Below are 6,000 nucleotides of genomic sequence, written 5' to 3'. Positions count from 1 at the left end.
ACCGGCATAAGAGCTCATAAAGGCTTGTATTAATTAACTTAATTGTCCTTGTGGTCTGACATTGCAGGCTCAAAGCCATGCTTGATGCTGTTTCTGCTGTGCCTATGCCCCTGACTTGCATGAGATTTATTCACGCTTGCCTACTAGCCTAGACCTGATGTCTAAATTTTGTGATTAAAGCTTGTCTAATGTCTATATTTTAAGTAATTTATTCTGCAATTGTTGCAACATTTGACAGGCTTTTCTTTTGCAGAAAGTTGTAAAATTCTGAAGGGTAAAATCTTACTGTAAGATCTCCAAAAATTTTGCATAGAAATGGAAGAGTTATAATAGAGTCTGATTTCCCATTTTCTTCATGGGGAAGACATTGTGTCCATGAGACACTTCTTAATTCAATGTAATTCTCCGTGCAGTAGGTATGCATCCTGAACAACGCTGTTAATCTGCTTCTAACCACCCAGAAGGTAGGCAGAACCTTTATTGGCATTATCCATTTATCTGATTTGTAAGTTAATGGGATACTTCTAGTTGGAGCAGCCTACAGAACATTGGAAATTATTTTCTGTTGGCTATCGTGGAAATGTGGGAAATACAGCATCTACCCAGAAGTAACAACATACCGTCCCTGAGCAGGTTGTCACCACAAGGAGCATTCTGTTCGTCGTAAAACACTATTCTCATCCAAGGTCTGCTTGTCTTTAGACTGCAATCTCCCAAGACTGGAAGACCACCTTTCCAAATAGAAGTGGTTTATGCTAATGGAAATAAGTAATGAATACTAAAGTATTTGATAGACGTACCGTTTGTTTGGGGATAGCCAGACTTTTATGTTTCCTTCTCTGGACCTGAACTTTGAGAACTATCCCACTCAATATTCTCAAGGTTTCCAGACTCTAGTCTCCATTTCAGGGTGTCTAACAGTGTTAAATACCCTAGGGCAAACAGGACATGTAGGAGCGCCCTAATAGTTCTAGGCTGTTACAAACGCTCTCAGAGTTGTAGTCAGGCTGTAGCCTGTTCACTCTAGCAGGAAAAAATGTGCATCTATCACAGGAAAGAGTCCCTTTTTATTTGGGGATAAACAACTATCAGAAACAGACAAAAAGAAAACTCTGAAAACTTTCATTTTGGAAAAATACTGAAATGGTCAAGAGATGAAGAATAATTCATGTATCTATCGCTCCCTCCATCCAGAATCAGGGAAAGAAAGCATCTTGGCTGTACCTGCAGCCTCCCTGCAAAGAGGAGGAAACAGCAGGCACATTGATACAGGGGAATTGTAAAAGGCTGATGGGAGAACTGATTTAGGAGCTGACAGGAGTAAATTGGATTGATTTGGAGATTGGATGTGCAGAAGTAATTGCTGAGTACTGGCCAGAGCTCCTGCAGCACCAGTGTCAACACCATCTTTGTCAATAAATGTCACCACTAATTCTCATTCACATATCTAGTTTGAGAAGGGTCTGAAGGAGTTAGAAAAAAAATAGACATAGAAATGCAAAATATGTATATATTTGTAATAATCATTATTTAAGTGTTCTGATTATTAAATATCTTTCAATGTAAAACATGGTTTATTCATGTTTATCTTATACATACCTGTATATAATATATACATTATTCATGTGTATATTATTTCATTCCCTAACCATTTCTACCTATGCTGTTGTTTGCTGTGACAACTATATAGATGTGTTTTGGTGCATTTGTTCAGTGTATTTTGAATCTGTATTCTCTTACCCTTGCATCTCCTTCAGGATTGAAGAAAGCAATATTTAAGTTCTCAGCATAAAGAGCAGCCAATAAAAAAAATTGTTGTGAGGTAGTACTAGTAGGCACTTGTATGAAGCAAAGTCTAAACATATTTGTTTGCTCCATAACTTTTTTTTTTAATATTTATTAGGAAAATAGAGAAAAGACTAAACTATTAGCTAATTTTCAAATTGGATCAGTTTTGCTTCCAATTTACAAGATTACAAAAAGTTCACACCAAGTTGTTTATTATTGTTACTTGCAATATCAAATTCATTTTAAATTATAAATGCAATGAATATTTCAATGTGGTGTGTAAAGGTAGGAGCAGTCCTATGACTACATGAAAATTTCAGGTACTTTTCTTCTGCAGTGGTTAATACTCAGAACACATAGACTAATCAGATGATGCCAATAGTCTGAATGCTGTATTATGTATCACTAGCTCACTGGGATGTAATTAATACGTATCACTAGGCAGGTAAGCAAGTCTGGATTATGCCTGGCTGCTTGAGGGAAACTGTATCTGTGACTGGCTGGCTTTGTTCAGTCGCAGAAGAGCAAAGAGAAGAAGGGTACGACCCTGACCACGTACTACACAGTCTCACTTGATGGTTCATCCAACAGGCAAGATCTGACAAAGCCCCGTACAGCCCTGGGAGTTAAGGCTTCCCAATCCTCAGTATTTCTTACCGCCAAGCTGAGATGGCTCCTGCCTCAGTAGCCTAGGGTACTTTTGACCTCATGTCGGCCACTTGAAATGCCCAAAGTATTTGAGTGTTTGTAGGGCTTTGGTCTGAGTCCTGGATTTTGCTGTGGGAGTCAACTAGGAAAAAGTTAAACATGGCAACACCAAAGTCCACTTGTGGATCTGGGCCTATACTCATATACTTACATTCGAGGTGGCTCAAAGCCCCTCAGAATTTTAGGCACAGGTTAATTTTGTGTAGCCACAACAGACCCATGACTGCATCTCTTATGGAAAGCAGAGGGGAGACAGAACCTGGAAAGAGAAGTAGGATGGGAAAAGATCCAGAAAGCTGGGATTTATGGTGGTGTATAGGGTCCCCTATACACTGGTCTGTTCCTCGGTGACTGACAGTGGTGGGAGCAGCTAGGCAGAGCTACATCTGTAGTGTTTTATTGACCTTTCTCTCTTCCTTTCTTCCAATTTGTTGCCATAAGCAACTGGATATTTTGGCTACATCTAGCAGCAAACCTAGAGTCACTACTAAAGCTCTAAGGAGACCTACGAAAATAACCAACCAACCAATGAATAATTCATCAAATGCTGGAATTATTCTAATTGATTTCATGATATGCTGTTTAGTATTAAGTGAAATGTATCTCCTGATGAGGAAGTCTATTTTTCTTTGTTATTCATTTTTTAGCTTTTGTGTAAAACGACTGTGCTTTCTTCTTTTTAATCTTCATAAAATAAAACGCTTTTATCTTCCCCCGTACATCTAGGAAGAGGTCTTTTTTATCAATTAAAACCAGTAAAATCACACCTTCACAAACACAGGCTCTTTACCTGGTAAGTTTCAAATGAAACATTTCTGATAGCTTTTGATGGTCTGCTTAGACTGGCGCGAGTGTGTGGGTTATGTCTGCATCACTCCTATGCAGCAGTTTGGGGAGTTCCCGGACATACCCACCTGCGACAACAGAGGTCTTGGAAGTACAGATGCCCACAGCCAGCCTGTTCAGGCACATCAGGTGCCATCCATGCTGCTTACTGTCCTAATGGTACATACTCCATTAACTCACTGTGGTTGAGCATGGCGGGTCCCGAAATTCAGGGGCACATTTTTTCATCTTGCTGCTCTATTTTGGGAAGACGTCTATACATGTGACAGCCAATATCTATCAAGTAGTGCAACTGCTGAGCAATGTCTGTAGAACGAATTTAAACACTCCAGGGAATCTCTCTGCTAACTTCAGAAATGCGAAGCTACGTCAGAAATCCTCAGTGCAGGACAGATGTATACCTCTTGCTTCTGGTCAACTTCTCTACTTGTGGTATAAGCAAAAGTCGCATATTCATGAAACGCAAAGCACAAGTCAGTGTTGTCATTTGGCCTTGTAACAGTTGAATCTGGAGTATGATCTCAGTTGTGCCTCTCAGCAGATAAACTGATATATCTGATCATAAACTGATAATATCCATAAGGATATTCTTTACGCATGCTATGAAGTCTAGAATAGCAGCTGTTGTGCAGCTATACTCCTCCTGATCCCCCTTCCAGGGAGATCTTCTAGCAGGGGACAGCAAGTGCTAGCTTGCTGGGAGAGATTCATATTGCCTCTTTTATCATCACTGTGAACTACCAGAAGAGTCAGGATCCAGGCTTCCTATACTCCATTCGTCTCAATGAAGTGAGGAAAATTGTGGTAAAGGACAGAAGATGGTTAAATTCACAGTTTCTCCAACACAGTGATTCAATGTAGCTGTTTAGTCATTGACATACTGTTCTTCACTTTCTCCTACACATTATTATGAAGGGGAAAAAAATCATTAGTAATCACTGGATTAACTTCTCTCCAGGCTATGCGGCAGCTGTTCACAATTGTTTTTTGTTATTGAAAACCATTGGGTATTGTGCCTTTGTTTTGAGATTTCCTTTCTCTCCTATACATCACAATTGAATGAAGGTTTACTTCTAAAGGTCATTTCAAACTGTGGTAACATGGTGGGCACATCTCCCTTCCAAACTACAGCGACGGCTTGACATTGGGAGGTCATACTTGGTCAAGTGTTAATTACAGACTCCATCAGTTTTGCAATAGTTGAGGGTAGGCCACCTGTCTAGAATTTTTTTCTCTCTCCCTTTACTCATTTGTGGAAGATCAACACCACCTTAACAATTTAGCCATATTCAGGAACAACTGCTGTTTTTAAAGATACATGTGCTATGTCACGGTTTATTTTATTTGGAATGTGCTGGTCGAATATTTTCTAGCTTTATTCATTTAGTACCTTTGAATTTTCCAGTCACCGCAGCTAGTATTTCAAAACTGTCAAGACAGAAAATACCTGTCAGACGATGGAAGTCCAGCATAGATTGCAGTCTCTGAAGGTTTGAACATAGTCATGAGACATCGGAGTGTACCATGATAGATCATACAGCTGATAAACCCATACTCCATTACCCATTCAGAATTGTCTTTCCTTCTGTCCTTTCACAACAAAGCAGGAGGGGTTTCCACAAGTCCACCTGCGGCAGGAAACAAATATTCAGTACTTCTTTGATAGCACGAGGGCAGCACTTTCTGGATGATACAAATGACTACTTGATTACACCAAGAGAAGTTGGAGGTAGTTTAGGAGAATTGTCATAAAGGAAGTACAGCTGACAGGGTGACCTGGGCCTTGGATTTTTTATCATTACATTGTCTGCCTTTGACTCTTGAAGAATCTTATGCATTTGAATTACAAGTTCCTGTGGCAACTCGCATGTTGTAAAGGACCAAGTGCAGTGGGACACAGAGTGGCCCAGGGCTGGTGCTCAATACGCATAGGTTCAGAGCCTGACTGCGAGGGCGCAGCTGGACGGACATCTAGGTGTCTTCTGCTTGGCCAGTGAGATCTTTTAATTGACACATCACCGGCAATATCTGACAGAGCAAAACATTACACCCCCTTAAATCAAAATCAGGAAAAAGTAATCCAAACCACCACCTTAAATCAAAATGGGAGGAAGCAGTATCTTCCTCACATTAAATGACTTGCAAGAGGGCCGTGGGGATAAGGAGAAATTACAACTGATGCATACTATTCTTATGTTTTAATGTCATGTTTGGCAGCACTGCCAAACCAAGCGCTCAGAAATTCTGAATCTCATCCAGAAATCTTGATATGACCCTGGAAATCACGAGAGTTCAAATAATTAATACAAGTTTCTTTTTGTTTGTTTTCCCGGGTTCAAATCATTACCATTCAACTCCAGTTTTTCTAGCATGGAGCTTGCAGAAATACAAAAGGCTTTGGGAAAACAAGTGCTGCGAGAGCCGGTGGCTACGGCCGTGCAGGCGGATCGCCACGGCGCCCTCAGCAGCGTCTACCAGCGGCAACTTGGGCGTCAAAGTATTTATGGTGTGAGAAGGAAACATAGGGAGCTAGCAAAGGCGCTCCGATGCTGCTGAGGCCCGGCAGCTGCCGCCCCAGCGAGCGGGCCCTCGCCTGCCTGCAGGCGCCGACCCCACGGCGCGGAGACGGCCACCGCCGGGCCTGCGCCCCGGGCCTCT

The sequence above is a fragment of the Gymnogyps californianus genome, chromosome 2 (genome assembly GCF_018139145.2).
Source record: "Gymnogyps californianus isolate 813 chromosome 2, ASM1813914v2, whole genome shotgun sequence".
NCBI lineage: Eukaryota > Metazoa > Chordata > Aves > Accipitriformes > Cathartidae > Gymnogyps > Gymnogyps californianus.
Note: the sequence above shows the minus strand (reverse complement) of the source record.